The sequence below is a fragment of the Dunckerocampus dactyliophorus genome, chromosome 16 (assembly GCF_027744805.1).
Source record: "Dunckerocampus dactyliophorus isolate RoL2022-P2 chromosome 16, RoL_Ddac_1.1, whole genome shotgun sequence".
NCBI lineage: Eukaryota > Metazoa > Chordata > Actinopteri > Syngnathiformes > Syngnathidae > Dunckerocampus > Dunckerocampus dactyliophorus.
In genome coordinates this window covers 17,262,837-17,284,505 of record NC_072834.1, presented here as the reverse complement: position 1 = coordinate 17,284,505, position 21,669 = coordinate 17,262,837, and the positions used below count along the sequence as shown (strand labels likewise).

Here is a 21,669-nt window from a genome sequence, read left to right as displayed (position 1 = left end):
AATATGTTTTAACAAGGATACAAAAACGGTACAGCCGAATGGCGACAGGACGAGGCACGGTGACACGCGTGACTCACTCAGTAGATTGATCATTAAAATTCAAACAAAATTTTAACTTTGAGTGTTTAAACAAGATAGAAATGTGAGTAAATGTTAATGCCTGTCTGAGGAAAAGTGTGTAAAGTGTATTTTGAGGCGTTTCACAGCCTTAAAACATCCGATCTTCCAGATCTCCTGAATGTGGGCCAACATGCCAATCTCTTGATCACCGTGCAGCCCTAATTTTTTGTACAATGCTCTTAATTGTTTTTTAAGCGACACCCAAAGACCCTTTTTCGTCAACCTCCCGTACATTAAAAAACAACAAAAACAGTGTGCCGTTGGTGTCATATGGGCGTGAAAAAGTGACTTTGAACTTGTTTGCTGAAACAATACCATCCATCCATCCACAATACCGGCTGTGAAAATGAATGAAACGCTCGTGGAAGAATGCAAAGGTGATAAAATACAAACATCCTCGGGGGTAATACATGCAGTAAAAACAGTCCATCTGTTGCTTTTGTAATTGTGGAACAAGAAGAACAAAACACACGTGTTTGAAGCATTTACAAGCTACGTGCTAGGAAACGTGCGGCACCTGGACCTTATATGGAGCATTTGAACTGTTCTATAAACAAATACAACCTCAGAGGAAGTGTTATAAAAACCTTTTAACACACAAATGCTCACCATATATTAAAAAAATATTAGCAATAATATTAATAATAACAAGAAATTAGTTGTTTTGCACCATCAGTTAGCAATTTCGCAATAATGCAACACAGTGGTTAGCATGCTAGCCTCACAGTCAGGAGGTTGTGGGTTCGTATCTCCGTGGGAACATCTCTGTGTGGAGTTTGCATGTTCTCCCCGTGTGTGCATTGGTTTTCTCCGGGTACTCCGGCTTCCTCCTATATGCATGCTAGGTTAATATGCATGCTAGATTAATCGGAGATTAACCTTAATTGGAGATTGTAGTCTATTCTATTCTGTCTACATGTGCCCTACGATTGGCTGGCAATTTGCTGCCGACCAGTCCAGGGTGTACCCCGCCTCTCGCCCGAAAAGACAGCAGGGATAGGCTAGTGAGCCCTCGTGAGGACAAGCGGTACAGACAATGGATGGCTGGTGTTAAACATATCCAGTTAGCAGGATTACTCCAAAAATACTCCAAAACCAGTTTTGACATAATCAGGGATCATTTTCACGGTTCATCTCTGCAGAATCATAATCATTTGTTTTATACAGTACACATAAGTCCCCAACTCACGAACATCCGACTTGCGAACATTTGTAGATACGAACACAAGCCGACTGATCTATATTTTCATGTATTTTGCCTTGTAAGTCCATATTTATTTATATTTAAGTCCATATTTCATATGCTTGACCAGTAGAGGGCACTGTGACACTGCTAATGGGACCAACAGGCGATGAAGTCCAGGGGGAGGAGACGTGAAGAAAAGCTAAGTAGTAGCTGTACCATGCAACCCGGCACAGCTTGTGATTAAAGTTTATGAAGAGTTAATAGGCCTGCTTAATTCTACACCACCAACAGAACACTACCTCTTTTAGAAGAGTTTAACGACGACGACCATTTGTCGTTTTTTTCAATATCTCCTCCTCCTCCACCACCACCAACGACGTATGCTCGACCACTCCTCTTCAAAGGTAAATAACATTTATCATTACGTATTATTATATCACTATATTATTATATTATTATATCACTTTTTTTCATTAATTATCCTCGTTTAACATTACTACTGCATCCAAACTCATATTTACATACATACACATATACTGTATATGTATACACGTACATGTAGTACCTATATCATTGGTAGTATTACCTTTTCCCCTACTTAAGAACAACACGTTGCTTGCCCCCATGGTAAGCTAACCATAAATATAACCCCCACCCAAAAAGAGACATCTCAGAAGAAAATTGAGATTTTCAAGGCACTGCACGTTTTCGGAATTTTGCCCATCATCCACAATCCTCATGTGAGGCGTGTACACACGTCTTTCTCTTTTCTGTGCGTTCTAAAGATATAAAAACAGATAAAAAGACAAAGATAAGAATTCAAGTAATGGGAGACACTTATTTCGCCTATACAGCCTTCTGAAAAAAACTCCAAAAAGCACCAACAATGCTCCATTTACATATGTGACGTGCATATCAACCAACCTACACAGACGTTGTTATTATTTTTAACATTGTTATGCCCATCAAATTGCATTGACACCTTGCCACACCACACCGGCTATTTACTAGCCAGCTAGCGCCTAGCTTCACCATACACTTGCCCACAATACCGTGGCACTACCGAAAGGTATCGCTACATACATTGGAGCTGCCGCTACTGCTGCTGTGTTTTTCATTTTTGAGTTTGGAAAATGAACGCTCGGTGTAGGCGTTCGTTTCTAGGTTGCTATTGAAATCAATGCACCCAGGAAGGAAGTTCCAGTAATGCTTAAAAGGACCAAAATACAGCAAAATACTGTGAGTTTTACACGTTAGCATGGATGTGCCTGTTACTACATGGTTACAACATGGATATAAAAACATACAAACTCGTTGGAGGTTTTCGGAGGTGTTTTAATAGCGATCTTTGTTGGCGGCATAGGTGTGTCCCATTACGTGCAGTAATGAGCTGCCTCTTTTTATCTGTTTTTATTTCTTTCGAACGCGCAGAATAGAGAAAGACATGTTCATGTCTCATACAGATTGTGGATGATGGGTAAATTTACTTCTTTTTAAGTGCACTTTTCCTTCAATTGTGTGTGGACAGATTCCTTTGTCTTTTCTGCCAACAACATTGCCAACAACTGGCTAGCTCTTGAGTCGAGATAGCCAGCATTTGTTTGTTGTCGCAAATATGACATTCCATGCTTGTATTTGTTACACTTGCATTGACAGTTCTGATTGGTAGACGTCTGCATTCAACTGGCTGATGTTCTACTTATTTGCTAGGATGGCTAAAGCTGAAATCCTAAAGGTGGCCTCAGACTTGTGCTTTGCATTTGTCAACAGCCGCCATGTTGACAGATTATCCCGTGTATAAACAGGTGATTGGATGTTTTTCTGTGTCAGGGGGCAACAAATGCTTTCTAGCGAGCAGGCATCCTGCCAAATAAGAGCTGTCTATTTAAATAACGAAATTTAGTAACTCGTTTTGTCATTCTTCATGTCATTCATTAATTACAGCGTTGGTCAGTGACTGAGCACACACATGCATACACACAGCGTGCACATAAAAATGTAATGAAACACCGGGTGTGTCCTCCATCTGGCTAGCAGTGAGAAAAGCCGCCTGCCTGTTATCACACCACGCCTTGTTGACGCAAAAGCCTTCCACCACTTCCCTACACACCCTCTTCTCCACACACACACACACACACACACAAAAGACACTATACTGACTAAAATACACATACAGCGCTGTTGATCATGCACAAACCTCTTGAGTTGTGGTCAGAAGGTTCCTCTAGCTGCATTCAAAGCCCTCAAGCAAATTTTATCCAAGAGAAGACTGAGGACAGCACGAAAATGGGATATCAGTTGGAACGACTAACACTACGTTGATGAGTCGGATACTCGTTATAAACGAAGACGTCAACGGAAATGTACAACTTTCCACAGCTATAGTGTTGTTGGTAATGTTTTAATGCGGGCGCGCTCACACTTTTTTAGGCTGCGAGCTAAAGAAAAAGACAATGCAGCCAAAGTCAAGGCAACATACTGTATTAGAAAGATTCCATCAATGGGCACATTTTCCATGTCATCATGAAATAATAGTTTAAGAAGAGGACGTGTAGAAAACACTGATTTGTGTCGTGGAGTTGATGACGTGAAGCAAAGCCACCAAACACTACACTTTTTTCTCTACATAACGAGCCGCTACAAGTGAACACATAACTTTTGTTATAGATATAAGCGTCTCACCGCTGAGTTAGTTTAGCCGTAATCAGAATAATAAAGATGAAAGTAGCATCTCCATGTATACAGTAGCTTCAAATGCCTCGGGGGAGCACGAGCAAATCAGAACGAAAGCTTAATGTCAGATGACTGTTGTCACATGACAGTTGTCATATGTTCAGTTGTGACTTAAAAAAAATGAAGTTCTGGTGTTAAAATACTGTGTGATGTTAGCCTACCCATCGGGAGGCGTTCAGGCGTCATGTCACATATTAAAAGTGTCTTCGTCAAGAACATTCTGTCACTTAATAAGTAGGTTTTTATTGTATAATTTACAGGGTATAAGCCGCTACTTTTTTCTCAAACTTGGAACCCTGTGGCTTATACAGCGGTGTGGCTAATTTATGGATTAATTCTAATCTCATGACATCTCCTTTACTTCAGAACTACTACTAATCATTTAAATATCGTGCCGCTCAATATAACAGTCTGACTCACGGTGTCATCTTACAAAGCAGGGTTTCTGCTACATTTAATTGATTGTGGCGAGCACAACTACAAAATAAAAGCCGCCACACTTTAAAAATGAGGGTTTTTTTTTTAAAACTTGAAAACAATTTTAAGTAATATATTGTAAAAATTGATATATTGACCACTATTCGTTTGAAAACAATTTAAAATATCATAAGTCAGCTGGGATAGGCTCCAGCATGCCCCCGCGACCCAAATGAAGAGAAGCAGCATAGAAAATGGATGGATGGATGTTTCACTGCGCTTTTGATAAGCACACACTGGAATCGCCTGTCTGCCTTGCACAGGACCCGAAACGCGACACGTCCTGTTTTGACTTTCACTTTGTTTCTTATTATCGGGAGAATGGCTTTCAAGCATTTTTGTTTCACATAATATACCTGACTTGCGGCATCTAGCTACCTTGGAGCTACAAGTGCCTATTACGTTCATAGGATACATCAATCATCATCAGAACTTACTTTTTTTAAAGTGTCACTGAACAATCTTGCTCTCTTGTTATCATTATAGTACTACAAATTATAATACTACAAAACACTGGTTGTGTCGAAGTTGTGCAACAGAAACACGTAGCGTGTACAGCTTTAGACGGTGACGCTTAAAGGCTGGGTTATACTTTCTGCTCGAACGGGCCGCGCGGAAAAAAGCCCCACGGAAATCCGCACGGGAGACCATGTGTGACTTTATACTCCCAAACTGCAGGGGGCAGTGTCGAGAACACGCGTCTACCACGGTACTACACTAGAGCAGAAGAAGTTTGCCATTGTTTACTTGACTTCAACTTGCGTGTCTACTTCTTGAAGAAGAGGAATTGTGTTGTATTTATTTGCTGCTGCGACAAAAAAGGAAGAGAATGTGGTCCACTCGTCCTTTGAATAGAAGTGCTGCAATCGCAGCTCGTCATTCTGCCCACCACAGGGACCTGTACCCCAGCAGGAGAATGTGCTTACAAAAGGCATGCTGAACATGGCAAAAGAAAATAAAAACCAAACAACTTGACTTAAAACACAACTTGTTTCAGCGTGACTTTATGCTTAAACTATTGTGCGTCAGGGTAGGCTGCCTCATATAACTGCTGGTATTTCTGTACTTCAGCTGTGAGTATCTCCTGCTCGTCTGCCATTTTTTTCCACGTCTCCATCCCCGTAGTTAGAAAAATCTGGAGGTGCGCGGAGTGGGACTTTTTCCACATTAAAAGGGCCGCTCGAGGGGCCGTGGGTGCGAAAATGACATCATGCGGAAAGCATAAAAAAGGCTTAACACAGGGGTCTCCAACAGGTAGCTCGTAAGCTAGCAGTAGCTCACCAAAGAATATTTGCTTCACCACTTAGTATTTTTATAAGTGTTCTATTCAAACATGACACTTGTATTTAATGACAAAGAAGCACACTGAGTGGAGTTGTGCCTTGTAAATAAAATACAATTTCAATGTTGGCAGTGCTCGCAGCAATTTTGCCATTTAATTAACTGTTTTGCAATGTTCTCGGTTCATGTTCTGCTAGTTGTTGAAAAAAGTTAAATAAGTTAATAAATAAATAAGTCAGAAAAAAATGTTATTTGTCAGTTTTTAAAAAATTGCAGACGCAGTAGCAGCACGACACAGCGGTGGCAGTCCACCCTCCTATGCAGCCCACCACCACCGCTTCAAAAAAATCCTAGGGAAAACCCTGCAAAGAACATTAAACACATCACACGGCAACTTAACACTCCAAAGCTATAGCTAACAAATATATATATATATAAACTAACAAATATAAAATATAAAAATATGTACCAATACAAGAAAAAAAAACTATTTTAAAGTTTTCCCATAATGCATTGCATTCATTGGTGCCTGCCAGCGCTGCAATGAAGTCAGCCTCCCTCTGGGCTTTAGGCTCCTCTGGCTCTCTCTGGTGGACATAGGCGGCATTGCAGCGCCACCCATCCATTTTCTATGCCGCTTGTCCTCCAATGAAATGCTTTGCTCAGACAAAATGCATTATGGGAAAACTTTAAGAGGGTTTTTTAAAACTTGTATTGGTACATGTTTGTATATTTGTTAGGTATACCTTTTGAGTGTTAAGTTGCTGTGTGATGAGTTTAGTGTTTTTGTAAGATGACACTGTGAGTCAGACTTTTACATTGAGTAAAGTTGAGTAAAGTTGAAGTTTGTTGTGGGTTTTTTCATAGCTCATTATTGGTTCCTGTCAAATAAAGAGCTGAAGAACTTCTGTATCTTTAATTTGTCCTCTTGCCCACCTCCCTGTGGCTTTGTCTTCTTCGCTTGTGAATTTAATGTTGTAAAAAGTTGCGCCATCAGCTCGCTCAGATGACAGCTCTATCAGAGTGTGTTCATGCAAGAGGAAACTAGTTTCCAAACGCATAATCTAGGTATGTTAATCCAATTTTCATAAAGCCAAACACACTCTAATTTAAGTCTTTACATGCCTTTTAAAAAAGCTGTTTTTAAGCCATTTCATGCAATAATTGTTTTTTAGTGCATATAAACGTACTGACTGACAATAGAGGAAAACAATAGTCTCTTGTGTTCACTTCTTAGTGACCACTTTTATCCAAAAGTAGACTGAGTGCAGATGAAAACAGAACATTGCAGCAAAGTGACTGTGGACTATAATCTGGCACAGCAACAGGAACATTATCATGTGTGTTTATTAGGGGTGTAGTAGTAGGTCTCCGTCATCCTAGTTGTCCTGTCCATTCTGTCTGTTGGCAGCATCGCTTGTGTTTGTAGACACTGATGCGGAGGAAACAATCTCTCGCCAAGGTTGCATTTAAATCTAGTCTCTGGTGTGTTGGAGTTGTAGCACTGCTTTCTGCAGGCCCTTTTTTCTGCTGCTGCGTTTTTCAGCTCAGTTTTTGTTCAGGGTGCCTCGCCACCTTTTGCGTCCGGCTGCAAGGTCTCCCAGCACTCTGTATTGTTATCGACTGCTTTCATGTCTCTCTTGCAGACATTGTTGTATCTCAACAACAACTCTCCGTAGAATATGTCTTAAAGAACGTGACCATCTTTCCATTGCATCTGGTGTGGCAGACAGTGTTGGGGCATATACACTGACTGACTAGAGTGACTGGGCCTATGGTGGAATAAAGGCAGAGAGTCAGGTGGCGCTCAGAGCAGCTGCTGCGTGGTTCAACCATTCTCAACAAGCTGCAAAGCATACTCCATGCTCTCTGAGCTCATCAGAACCCTTCCTCTGCCAGTATAATGTATAGTCCTTCTCCTTCAAGGTACCCAAGACTGCAGGCTGCGTTGCGATGTCCACATTCAGTCGTCTCACCTTGTTCTTAATGATGACTGTCTTTCTGGACTCATTGATGTCTTGCAAAACTGCAGAAAGGCCAGTCATCATCATCTGGATGTTCTAACATTCCAGTTTTAAAACTGGTCTCTTTCGTAAATTTTTTGTAGTTGCTTGGTGCGAGGGTTGCGGTCTGCTTTTTGGATGCTTCCTAATCCCCAATCCTCAAACCAAAGAGGATGGCAGACCGTGGCGGGGAAACACCTTACTGCCTGGGAGCTGCCCAGTCAGTTCCGAGCACTAGCCATCCAGTCAGATCCAACAATCTCTCCCACCGTCGTTCGCAACCCCTGGCAGCGTACTCTATGCCAATCAAGTTACTCCAATTGAGCTCAGCCACTTGCTCACCTGAGCTGACAAATCTTGTTTTCTAATTCCATGGAGGTGTCTGCGAGAACTGGTGAGGGTGTCTCTCTTATTATCTATGATTAAAATTATTTTTTTAAGTAAGCATGGAAATTAAATTGTAATCCACTGGCAGGTAATTCTCCAATAAAGAAAATTCTCAAATAAAAAAATCTAAATATTGACATAGCATATAGAAAATTTGCAGGGGCCACTCTGATGTCTACATTAAAGATGCTAAAACCAGTCCAATGTAGGTCAGTATATTGTGCTATAGGCTATTTAAGGTTTGTGTTGTAGACGACAAAGCAAATTAGAGTCCAATCTAATAATATTTCATTAAAATAAGGCACTTTGGACACCCCTGGTTTACGGTGTTTCTTCTTAGAAAGGTGCAAGTGCAACAGTAAAAGTCTGAACAGTGTGATGATTCTTTTATTTTTAGTAAAGTTCCTCACCTGAAGTTAGGCATGGGCCGGTATGAGATTCTGATGGTACGATAACATTGGGCAAAAATATCACGGTTTGACGGTTTCACAGTATTAGAATTCCAGCTCTAAATGTGTTATTTTGAAATATCCTTATTAAAAAAATAAAAAAGTCAAGTCAGAATAGTAATGTTTAAATCATATCATATGAAAGTGCAACATATGTATTAGAAATAAATAACAAAAAATAACTGAATTCTTTCTAAATAAATAATAAATACATAAAATGCAGTTCTCAATGCAGTCTACTGTGGCTAATCTTGCAACTCAAGTCACAACACAATAAATGTTTTCTTAGTTACTTTCTTTCTTTTTCTAAAAACATGCAAATAAACGCAATCAAGTGGCTCAAGAAGGTCACAACATAAATATTTTTTTTAAAAACTCATCATGCTATCATATTATTTTATCGTGTTAGGTGTTTGTTTCCGGGTCATGTGATTGTTGTTAGCAACTGAGACGTTAAGTGTTTGTTGCTTGTCGTTCAGTGGAGAATAAACGGTTTATACGACGTATCCTCGACTTTTGTCTCGTTCTGAATCACATCTCTACATTTGGTGACCCTGGACATGAGTAATATGTCGACCGACAACAGCTCAGCCGTACTGGCGCCGGTCAATGCTAACGAGGCAGCTAACGACTTTTGGCAACACATCGAAGCCAAGTTCCAGCTGCAAGGAATAACAAAGGCAGGGTTTCTCGTAGTGTTTTTTTTAAAGCTGTGGTGGTGGGTTGCATGGGAGGGCAGACTGCTGCTGCTGTATCGTGCCACAGCTGCATCAACAATTTTATTTTTTTATTATGACAAATAAGAAATGTTATGACTTATTTATTTATTGACTTATTTATTTTACTTTTATCAACAACCAGCAGGACATGAGAACATCGCAGAACTATTAATTTAATGGCAAAGTTGCTGAGAGCACTTAAACTGAGAGTCTAAAAGTCGAGCCCTTTTTGTTACCTGACCTATTCAGCCGAATAGTACGATGTGACTAGTACAAAAGTACAACATTTTGTACTACTTGACACAAACCTAAATTGAATTTCAGTTTTAGAGTAACATGTATACGTGGCAAATGAATTCTTCAAGAATATAATTTTTAGTTAAAAATAACACAATTTACAAAATAAAATAACAATTTAAATATTTTTGTCATAGAAATCTGTGCTGTATAAAACAGTATAAATTGAGTGTGCAGGTTTATGATAGTGCAGGTGTATCCAACTTCCAGCACTATTAAAGCTACTTTGACAAAAAGAAAGGAAAGGCGAGCTTTTTGTGTTTTATGTGACTGCCAACATTTAAACTGCACTTCATTTACAAAGCACATCTCCACTCAGTGTGCTCATTTGTCCTTAAATGCAGGCGTCATTTTTGAATAGGACACTTAAAAAATACTAAGAGGTGAACGAGGGAAAGGCTTCTTGAGACGTCATCTGTACTTCTGTGAAGAAGGTGTCGGACGTTTCGCTCCTCATCCGAAGAGCTTCGTCAGCGAACTAACAAGTGCTGGTAGCCTAGGCCTTAAATACAGTACGAGTGGGCGGAATTGGTGTGCCAATGCTCTCCTCCTATTGGTTCCTTACACTAAGACTGGGAGGAGTTGTGGTCTAATCCTCTCCTTCCATTAGCACCTCCAATCAAAGGGAAGTGTAGCTCCCTGAAGTTGGGTATGAACGACTCTGATACTGGCTCGTTAGCATCTATTGTTCTGGCTCGGCCCTGGCTCCTAAGAGGTGAAGCAAATATTCTTTGGTGAACTATTCAACAACAGCTGGCGAGCTGTACACACTACACGTTTATGTTGAACAACTTAGAAACACAAGTGTTTTGAAGACAAGCCATAAGTATTAGAATGATAACAAAAGAGCATGATTGTTAAGTGTCCTGCTTCAAAAAAGTGAGTTAGCACGTACCCCATGAATGTGATAGCCACTTGTAGCCCGCCCGTGGGACAAAAACAACCTAGCTAGCTGCCACCAGAGAGGCTGTGAGAGCCAGGCAAAATGTGTAAACAAAGACGCCAGAAGGTCAAATGAGTTTGAAACGTGAGCAATCACACACACTAGCATAGATAGGCTTAGCCAGTGACAAGCTGTCGTGTATCATTGACTCCATATTTTAGAGACTATTTTTCATTCTCAGGATAATAAGGAATAAAAGTGAACACCAACACAAGACGGGTCACGTACCATCTGGTTGCAAATGCAAAAGTGCCAACAGGGCAGACAGGCAATTCCGGTGCATGTTTATCAAAATAAAGCGAAGTGAAACATTTTTATGATATTTTAAATTGTTTTCAAAGTAATTGCGATCATTGTATGCATAAATAATAAGCTATATATGTATCTATTTCGTATATAAAGTGTTCCCTCATTTATCGCGGGGGATAGGTTCCCACAATAGCCCGCAATAAGTGACCGTGCCTCATCCTGGCGCCGTTGGGCTGTAGCGTTTTTGCATTGCGTTAAAACATATTGCTCCTGCCATCATCCTCCTTCTCGTCCTACTCCTTGAACCGAAGATTAGCCAGTGAGCTTCTTCTTCATCTATGGTTTATAGGCGGTTAGCAAACAGCTCACACAGTTACCTAGTTTGCTAGCCACTATTGACCATAACAAGACATGGCACGACGGAGATTGATTGACAATGGTGTACAGCTAATCAGGAAGCAGAACATAATGGGCGGGTTCTCTCTGTTTGGCTCTATATTTAGGCGGCTATTGTCTACTGTGGGGTCCTAACATGCTCATACAGGCATGTAAACACATACTGAGACTAGGGAGCTGCACTGTCTTCAACTCTCACATCAGTATACAACACCTTCTACTGTAGCAGTAGTAAATATAATAACAGACACATACAACAGAGCACCGATAGATTGCTCTAATACACCACAAGGATGCAGAACACAATGCACGTTCATACACTGTTCAAAAGAATTTGCAAAATTGCCCTTTAAAAAAAATCACGAAAGCGAATCCGCGAAAGGTGAACCGCAATGTAGAGAGAGAACACTGTACTGTATATCCATTCATACAATATATTATTTAACACACACAATGCAAAATGTATTTAAAAAGTGCCGGTCCACAAGATGCATTGAGGCACAGATCCAATGGAAAAGCATCAGGAAGGTACCATGCAGTGGATAACGGCCATTATAAAATCCCAATTGCTTTTCTGTTACCCTTATACTGCTCACAGAACCTCAGGGGCATATTAGCATGGAGTATGGGGATTGCTATATCATGTATGACACAATCCTCAAAATCATGTCTTTCTTGTTCTTCCTGTTGATGCATCAGTGTGGAAGCAAACAATCAATGACACACATTTGTACACCCCTCCACTCTGATGTACGGGTCAAGCGACTGCGATCAGCCGATCCACCCACCCCGTGACCTTTGACATCATTGTCACTTGCACTTTGCCCCCCCCATGTGACTTCACACGTGTGAAGGTAAACACAAAACCACAGCATTTTGTGTGATTTAATTATCTCTCCTCTCAGTCCCTCCATCATCATCACACCCATTTTCCCAAACCCCGCCCTCTCTCCCCCTCGCTTTTCTTCTCATTGTGTGACCGCTTTGGCAGCAGCGATGGTCACCATGACGACAGAATTCTACACCCTAACCCCACCGCCCACCACCACCGTCATTAATGATTGTGGCATGGTTGGTAGGGGGTCACTCTCCTGTGCCGCCACTGCATCATGGGGCCTAATCAGAGGTGACACGGCCAATATCCTCAGACACACACACGCACACACACACACACATTGGCAACATAGGCATGCACCCCCCACTGTGAAGAATGTGTGTGTACCGCCTTCCACTATCCCACTCACACTCATTCACATAATTCACACACATTCCCATTCAAGGGTCCAAATTATTAACGTTTACATCCAAAATAAACTGAGGCTTCTGACATACTGTAAACATTCAAATACAAATACAATAATCCCTCATTTATAGCAGCCAATTGGTTCCAGACCGTGATAAGTGAATTTCCACAAAGTAGGATTCCTTCTTTATAGGAATACAGAGCTAACATTTCAGCTTCCATGGCACTAATCAAAACTACGGAGGAAATTACCAAGGCGATAGACCGCAGAAAGTGCACAGCGGCAGTGTTTATGGATTTGACAAAAGCTTTCGATACAATTAATCACAACATCCTAATTACAAAACTAGAAACGTATGGACTCAGAGGGTTAGTTTTGAACTGGTTTAAAGATTCAAGATTCAAGATTTAAGATTCAAGAGAGTTTTATTGTCATGTGCATGGTAAAACAGCAGTAATGCCATGCAATGAAAATCTTATTCTGTTCATTCTCCCACGAAAAGAAAGAAAACACAAGAAAGAATAAGAACATAAGAAACATAAACACATAAACATATATACCAATAAATTAAGCAACAAAAACAGAAGAGACATTAATACAAATAAATAATACAAATAAATAAATAAAGTGCTATGAGTGTGTGCGTGTGTTGCGCGCGGCGTGTGTGAGTGCTTCGTTGAGAAGCCTGATGGCCTGTGGGTAAAAGCTGTTTGCCAGCCTTGTGGTCCTGCTACCAAAAGCTACCAAACTAACAGGAAGTGATATGTGAAGGAGATACACATCTGCAAGTTTAAATATATCGAGCCGCGTAACCCAGGGGTCAATACTGGGACCAAAACTGTTCAACCTCTCCATTAATGACATCTGTAAAGTTACGAAAAACCTAAAGCAAGCATTATTTGCAGACGATACTACTGCATTTTCTTTCTGGAGAAAGCACACAAGAGCTTATAGAAAAAGTCACACATGAAATGATTATACAAAAAAGATGGTTTGATAAACAGACTATCCCTGCACTTAAGTAAAACTAAAATAATGCTATTTTCGTAATAGCAGAAAGGTTATTTTTTTCACCAATACAAATTGATGGACAAATTGATGAAAGGGTGAACAAAAATACATTTCTGGGGGTCATAATAGATGAAAATATGAGCTGGAAATTCCACATTAAAAATCCATCCATCTATTTTCCATTATCCTCACTAGGGTCGCGGGGGTATGCTGGAGCCTATCCCAGCTGACTTCGGGCAAGAGGCGGGTACACCATACTGGTCGCCAGTCACTCGCAGGGCACATATAGACAAACAACCACTCACACTCACATTCATACCTATGGACAATATAGAGTCGCCAATTAACCAAACGAAAATGCAAACTTCACACAAAGACGCCCAACAGAGATTCTAACCCAAACCTTCCAGATCTCCTGACTGTGTGGCCAACATGCTAACCACTCGATGACCGTGCGGCACCACATTAAAAATATACAACATAAAGTGGCAAGAAACACTCTGTTGTTCTCTGGCGTTACCATATCCGACTTACTATGTGGAGATATGGGGAAATAACTATAAAAGTACACTTCACTCGCTAACCGTGCTAGTTAGGATAATCCATAATGCCGCTTTAGAGAACATACAAACCCTTTATTTCTAAAATCAACACTAAAAACCTTCAGCATTTCAGTATGTGAAATCAAATTATGAAACAGATTGAGTAAGGAACTCAAACACTAAAATGAGCAATTTCAAGAAACAGTACAAGCAGTTGATGTTTACAAAGTACAAGGAAGAAGAGTCTTGAACCAGTGTACATACAATGCTATGTCTAACCACTCTTATACTGACTACTAACTCATATTTTCTTTGTAGTACAATGCCTGTACTCACTCATTATCCGACTATGTTTCCGTGAACTATTAACCCTTTCATCAGTTATTCAGTTATAAATAATAAACAGTGCCTTGCAAAAGTATTCCCTCCTTGGATATTTCAGTCCTTTTAGTGCTTTGGTCGAATGTAATTTTGGATTTTTTGACAAGAACATGAAAGCTCCTTTTATGTCAAAGTAAAATAGATTTTACAAACTGGTATAATTTAATTACAAATATATAATATAAAACAACATCCCTTTAAAGTGACTGAGCTAATTCAGCAGACGTACAGCTAGTTGATGCCTGCACTGATGAGTGCAGTTCATGTGTGTCAAGTGATTGTAGGATAAAACCACCTGGGTCTGAGAGGTATAGTCTCTGCTTCATTAGTATTCCTTCTCCAATTGCAACATGATGACAAAAAGCACTCCAAGCAACTCAGAGGAAAGATAATTGACAAGTTTAGGACAGGAGATAACTACAAGAAGATTTATAACTCAGTAGTGTTAGATCAGCTGCACGGTGGCCTAGGAGATCTGAAAGGAGATCTGAAAGAACTGGGTTTGAATCTCCATTGGGCATCTCTGTGTAGAGTTTGCATGTTCTCCCCGTGCGTAGGTTTTCTCCGGGTACTGCTGTTTCCTCCCACATTCCAAAAATATCTCTAAATTGAGATTCTAAATTGTCCATAGGTATGAATGTCAATGTGAATGATGGTTTGTCTATATGTGCCCTGCGATTTCCTGGCAACTAGTCCGGGGTGTACCCCGCCACTTGCCAGCTGGGATAGGCTCCAGCATACCCCTACGACACTGATGAGGATACAGAGGCATAGAAAATGGATGGATGGATGGATGGATAGTGTTCACACTATCACACAGGGGTCCGGGCCAACTCTCCAGCTCTCAGGTATTAGAGCCTCCGGGCTAAAACCTGTAGGCGACTCGTTTAACCTGGTGTCAACCTAGTCTTCTCACTGGCTTCTCTCCGGATGTCAACCCCTGCTTCAAGCAGTATGTCACAACCCATCAAGGCATGCCTAGCAGCTCTCTTTTTAGTGAACCAAGCTCTTGGTGGTCACCAAGGATGTAGTTTAATGGCTTGGAACTCAGGAAGGCGCAGTTGGTAGTCGGTTGTGACGTATGGGTCAGAAGAACCAATAAAAGTCTGTGTAATTGTACACAGGAATAATTCTTCCCTTTTACGCTCACAAACAACTTCAGAATGTAAGATGTATGAATGTTCTCCACAGTACTTTTGAATTGCCTGGGAAAGTTTTATTCAGGATTCAATATGTGCAGTGTAAAAATGGAAAACCACGTAAAACATTAACAGATTGTCATAAGATGAAAACTTTGTGCAACTGTATGAAGCAAAACAAAGGCACTAATAGTGACTAAGGGAAATGAATGGTTTACCGTAAGTCCGAATCTAGTAGGAACAGGGGAAAATATCCTTTGGCGATCGGTTGCAGAGCTGCTATCCTGGGACCCGGTAGGTAGACGTCCTTGTGCCCGGCACAAGGCATGAGGCATCGGCTCTGAGTCCCTTGGTTGAGCGGCTGTTCCGGAGACAGCTTTGACCACTCCAATTGAACAACAGGCATTGGTGGCACAAGGTGCTATTTGGAAGTTCCTGGACCTCAAAACTCTTGTCCAAATTGTGCGCTTCCTGAGTCAAAAGCTGTCTCTTTTTCCTGATGTTGAAAATTCTCAGAACAGGGAATATTTTACACATATAAAAAGGACCATACATTTCACGAAAATCTAAAAGTACATTCCACTAAAATATAAAAGTATAAAAACAGGCAGCTTATACACTTTCCCAGAAAGAAGACACGAGGATAGTTCCACAGAAAAGACACAGTTGCAATTCTAAACTTTGAACCTACAATTACGTGTACTGTACAGAGATCGACGGATATGGGTTCTTCAGGACCGATACCGATTATTGTTAAGGAGGCCGATAACCGATATTTGGAGCCGATATTCATTTGCAGTAAAAGTGTAAAAACTGGCATAAAAATGTTGAATAATGCAAACACTTAACTTCGTTTAACTGCCTAAAGCATGTTAATGTAACCAAACAGAAGAGCATGGAGTTCCTAGAATCAGAAGCATCTCTGGGGTCACCAACCCGTTGATCGCAAGCTTCTAGTCGATCTTTGGGACTTTGCCGGTCGATTGTGAGAATATTACAAAGAAAATTTATTATTACATCAGTAGCCTTCCCTCCCAAAGAGTGACCAACAGGAATGCATTTTGACCACTGAGCACACCCATACACTTTGCCGCTCTCCAGGCACGCAACCCACAAGCTTCAGCGACAACCGGAGTTACCGTGAGCGCACACACATACACCGGCTCTCCTTGTACTCACAGGTTGAGAGACAAGGAGAAAGAGAGTGACAGGGCGCAGCAATGTGCCCGCTCACGCAACATTGCACGTTGTGGCTCAAAATCAGCCTTTGCTACCTCAAAATACACAAATATAACACAACTATAACTCCATAGATGTGCGCCTCTAAAGGAACGCTGCTCATTAGGACTGACTGTTGTAACGCAGCCCCTCTCCCATCAACCACCATCGCTTCGATCGCACACGATACTGAGCAACAAGACAAATAGATTTGTAGTTTGCTCAGATCCACAAAAGTAGGGGTGCCCAAAGTGTGGCCCAGGAGCCATCTACAGACCATGGCTAATTTGTCATTGCATCACTGCAGGAACAAACTAAAATTGAAAAAACAGTAAAAGTGTTAAAAAAAATAGAGCAAAGGGCACAATGAGAAAAAGCTGAAATGTTGACAACAAACAACCAATAATAACACAAAGCTTTGTATTTAAATATACGGCTGAGACCAGAGATCTTGGGCTCCAAAAGGTTGGTGACCACTGTCTTAGAAGTTGAATACAAAATTAAATAAACAGCTCCAAGAATGATTCCACAGTAAATAAAGTAACATTTATATATTACTTATCGATGCTTTAAGTTCAATCACAACAAAAAGTACAGGGACAAGCTCAGCAGCAACTCTTGTAAAGTTTAATAAAAACTGATATAATACTGTAGCTTCCTGAATTTTTTCAGCCTTCATCTTAGCATACTTCCATGCAACAAAACAAGACTGAATTGAATTTCTTACTCTCTCTGTCACACAAACAGGCTTCTACTGTACAATCATGGACTGTTTCTACCGTGATACTACCAACAGCATTTTTCTGGTGATTCACAGACATATTGGGAGGTGCTACGAGCTAGCAAAGCTGCCGCCTGTGTTTAGTCCGCTCTTAACGTTACGTTATTGCGATAGTCGTGGGCTGAGTTTTTCATGTGACTTTCACAGAAACACACACTATTCTCCACATTACATATATTCTCCCCATTGCTAATATATAGTCTGCTGAGCCTTAGAGCCAGAGTGGCGAACTAATGTTATGGTTCGCTAACCAGCCTCCACCTTGGTGTGCTTCCCTCCAATGAACAGTGAGTGAACTGAGTTTTTTACGCACTCTCTCTCAATCGCATACATGCTTTTACTATCACGGACTGTTTAAGACTTTCGACACTATCAGCAGCCTTCTTGGTTCAATGAGACAAAAATGTAGCTTTTTGGCCATCAGACTAGACGTTATGTTTGGCAAACACCAAACACTGCAAATGGGGATGCTTCACAGCAGACAAGCCCTGGAGGGCTTGTAAAGATAGAGGGGAACATGAACGCAGATATCAGCAACCCATCCATCAATCCATTTTCTAGCTAGCCTTGATATCCTCACACACTCAATGCTGTGATTGTAGCGAAAGGTTCTTCTACTAGTTGAGGGACTGAATACCGATCTACTTGTTTACCTTATATATTTAATTCATTGACACCAATTTATAAAAATCTGTTTTCACTTTGATATGAACTGAGCCTTTTTTCAAATTCTTGTCCAAAAAAAGCCAAATTACATTGACCATGATTTCTTTACCATTATCTTCACCACTGACCCGTTTCTTTTTTCCAAAATTTTGCACCTGTTGGCGTCGACTTTCTCTTCTCCATGTTGTTTTGTTGACACTTAATCAGATCCCCCGCTGTCAACTTACCAGCAATGTCTTGCACTTTTCTGATTTTACCGTAAGTGAGATGGTGGAAGTGTGCATGTGGGCTTCCCAGCAATCTTGCGTTTTGTTGACTGTACCATGAGTGAGATAGTGGTTGAAGTTGATGACCCTCTGCTCTTTTGTGCTGTGTGGGTGAGTGTTTGCTAAGCTGCTATTAGCAAATAAAAGTGCACTTACTTAAAGCAAGTTGAAGTTTGACTTTGACCATTTCAGCTCGCTACAATATGTTTGAGACTTGGTTTGGTTTTATCTGCTTTATGTGAGCAGTACTGGGGGCACTGGTATCCTGCCTGTACAGGGTGTCCATCTGACACACATCTCCTGGCCTGATGGGCAAATGAGTGCTGAGGATAAGTAAAAATGAATCTTTTCTTTCCCCCTCATCGTTGCGGAGCTCCCAAGAGAATGCCACCCTGAACAATTGCCCATGTGGCCTGTAGCTAGAACCGCCACTGTTCCTGTCTTGGTTACTTCTTTGAGGAAATTACACAACTTCTCGCCTCATTCATGGCCCCAATCAATATCTTCCTCAATATAACGTGATCCCATTGAGAGCTCTTTTTACCGAATATTTTGTCTCTCAGCTTCACATGCATGCTAGCTCACTTTCTGCTTTATGGCAGGCCGACTACACGCTTGTCATTAATTCTCAGTGAGACTGTCGACTCTGCGACCCGAGCAAGGCGCCACCCGCCAGCAGTGACCCTCAAGGTTGGCCCTGAATCACACGGCCCATTCCTCACACCATGTCGTCTTACCTTGCGCTCATTTATCTCATCCAGTTTTACGCACATGCGCACACACACAAAGAGAGGCAGCCAGCTGGCCAACTAACCAGTCATCCGCTCAGCCACCTGATACCAAAGTACAGTACCATCCTTGAAACAAGCTTCTCCCATATCAGGAGAAGCACCTCAAAAAAGCCCCTGGAGCTTTAAATATAACTTAGAATGAACATGACAGGAAAAGTGCCATAACACAAGTAAAATAACTGAATTGAATATTGATTATTAAGTATAGATTATTGCCTCAATTATTCAATCTTAATTATTAACACATACTAAAATGTCACACTTCTTACATGTTACTCTGTATTAATTAGAAAGAACAGAAGACTGTTTTCTGACCCTTTCACTTGGCTGTCCTGTTTTTTTTTTGCGCACACCCCCCTCGTCATGTCGAGGTGACAAGTCTGTAACATGTGATTGTGTGTGGGTTTGTTTGTGTAGTGAGAAGGCACACACACACACACACACACTCTGACACGATTTTGGACGTTTGATTAAACTTTGTCTAGTTTTATGGTTAATGATTTACAGTTATGTGGCATCACACTACACCCTTTTTTAGTCTTTTTCCTCTCACACACGTTTCAAAAAAATCCTGATTAACCTTAAAAAATTCAATGTTATGCTACGATCAATTTCCTCCCACATTTCAAAAACATGTTGGGTTAATTGGAGACTCAGAATTGTCCATAGGTATGAATGTGAGTGTGAATGGTTGTTTGTTTATATGTGCCCTGCAATTGGCTGGCGACCAGTCCAGGGTGTACCCCGCCTCTCGTCCGACGTCAGCTGGGATAGGCTCCAGCATACCCTCAGGACCCTAGTTAGCATAAGCGGCATAGAAAATGGATGGATGGATGCTACGATCAACAATACCATACAGCAGGGGTCTCAAACTCACAGCCCGTGAGCCATTTGTGGCCCGCCGAGTCACATTCTCTTCAAAGATTACAGTAATATGGCCTGCGACAAGCCAATGTTACTCGTAGGATGCACACATAAGCCTACAATGAACTAAGAGTGAGTGAGTCACTTAAAAAATGTGGTAAAAAAATGCCAACCATTTTCTATACCGCTTGTCTTCTTTAGGGTCATGGGTAAGCTGGAGCCTATCCCAGCTGAATGCAGCAAAATATAAACTGTGAAATTATTTATTTATTTATTTGATTCACCCTATTACTGCATCAAGATATTATTGTTACTGTGAGCCATGTATCGCGTGTCGTATCGTGAGGTACCCCGAGATTCCCAGCCCTCCTCCCAATACTTGATGCGGCCCAGCCTCACTCAGACCCTCCCTCCAGCCCCCAGGTGAATTGTGTTTGAGAGCCCTGCCATACAGCATACACTAGCTGGCATCACTGTTACATTGTTCACTAACAAATACCAGCTTAATGCATCACGGTGGGCCGTGTTTGTTGTTATTTATTTCACTGGAATGGACTTCTTTCTTCCTCACCATCTTGAATGTGGCACAAGGCTGCAAAAAGATGGCCTCCCATGGCTCAAAAAATACCCACAAAGTAAAATTGTCCATACTCATTAAACGTAAAACATTAAATTAACTCACTTTGTCTTATTTAACGTAAACGTAACATAAACATAACGTAAACAACGTAAACCTTCTTTTACGTAAATTCCACTGAACGTAAGAATTTATGTAAATTTTTTGCATCGTATTACGTAAGGAATTCCATATAACGTAAAGCGTCAAGTCCGTGCAAGCGACAGAGAGACTAACAGAGTACACTTGGTGACGCCATCTGGCTTCACGCTCTCATTAGCTGATTATCGGGGAACCGCCTACACTCTCATCTCATTGGCTGATGATCGGGGCACCGCCTACGCTCTTATCTCATTGGCTGACTTATCCAGCGTGTCCACGTTTGTGTGTGAGCTCCCTTCCTCATCTTAGTCGCCCTTAAACTAGTTTGCATGCATTGAAATCTCTTCTTAATTTCATTACTTTTCTTTGTGTTAAAATTAGCGTAGTCATGGGCCCTAAACCAAGTGTAAGGGATAAGAAAAAAGGGAAAAGTTGTCGATCAAAACGAAAAAGGAAGTTATGCAGAAATTCTGACGCTTCATGCTCTCATTGGCTGATTATCGGAGCACCGCCTACGCGCTCATCTCATTGGCTGACTAATCCAGCGCGTCTGTGTGTTTATGAGAGACATGCTGCTCTGTTCCTCACCGTAGTCGCCCTTAAACTACTGTAGTTCGCACGCATTGAAATCTCTTTTTAATTTGTTTACTTTTCTTTGTATTAAAATTACCGGAGTCATGGGCCCTAAACCAAGTGTAAGTGAGAAGAAAAAAAAGGGAAAAGTTGTCGATCGAAACAAAGCAGGAAATGATCCAAAAGCATGACGGTGGTATGAAATTAAGTGATGTTGCTAGACTATACGGCCGTT

At 41.0% G+C, this 21,669-nt stretch overlaps 1 protein-coding gene across 4 annotated transcripts in view; it reads right to left on the bottom strand.

Annotated features, from left to right (window-relative positions):
- Positions 1-21,669, bottom strand: part of klf8 (Kruppel-like factor 8) — a 76,388-nt gene that overhangs the window by 53,240 nt on the left and 1,479 nt on the right. The window lies entirely within an intron of this gene.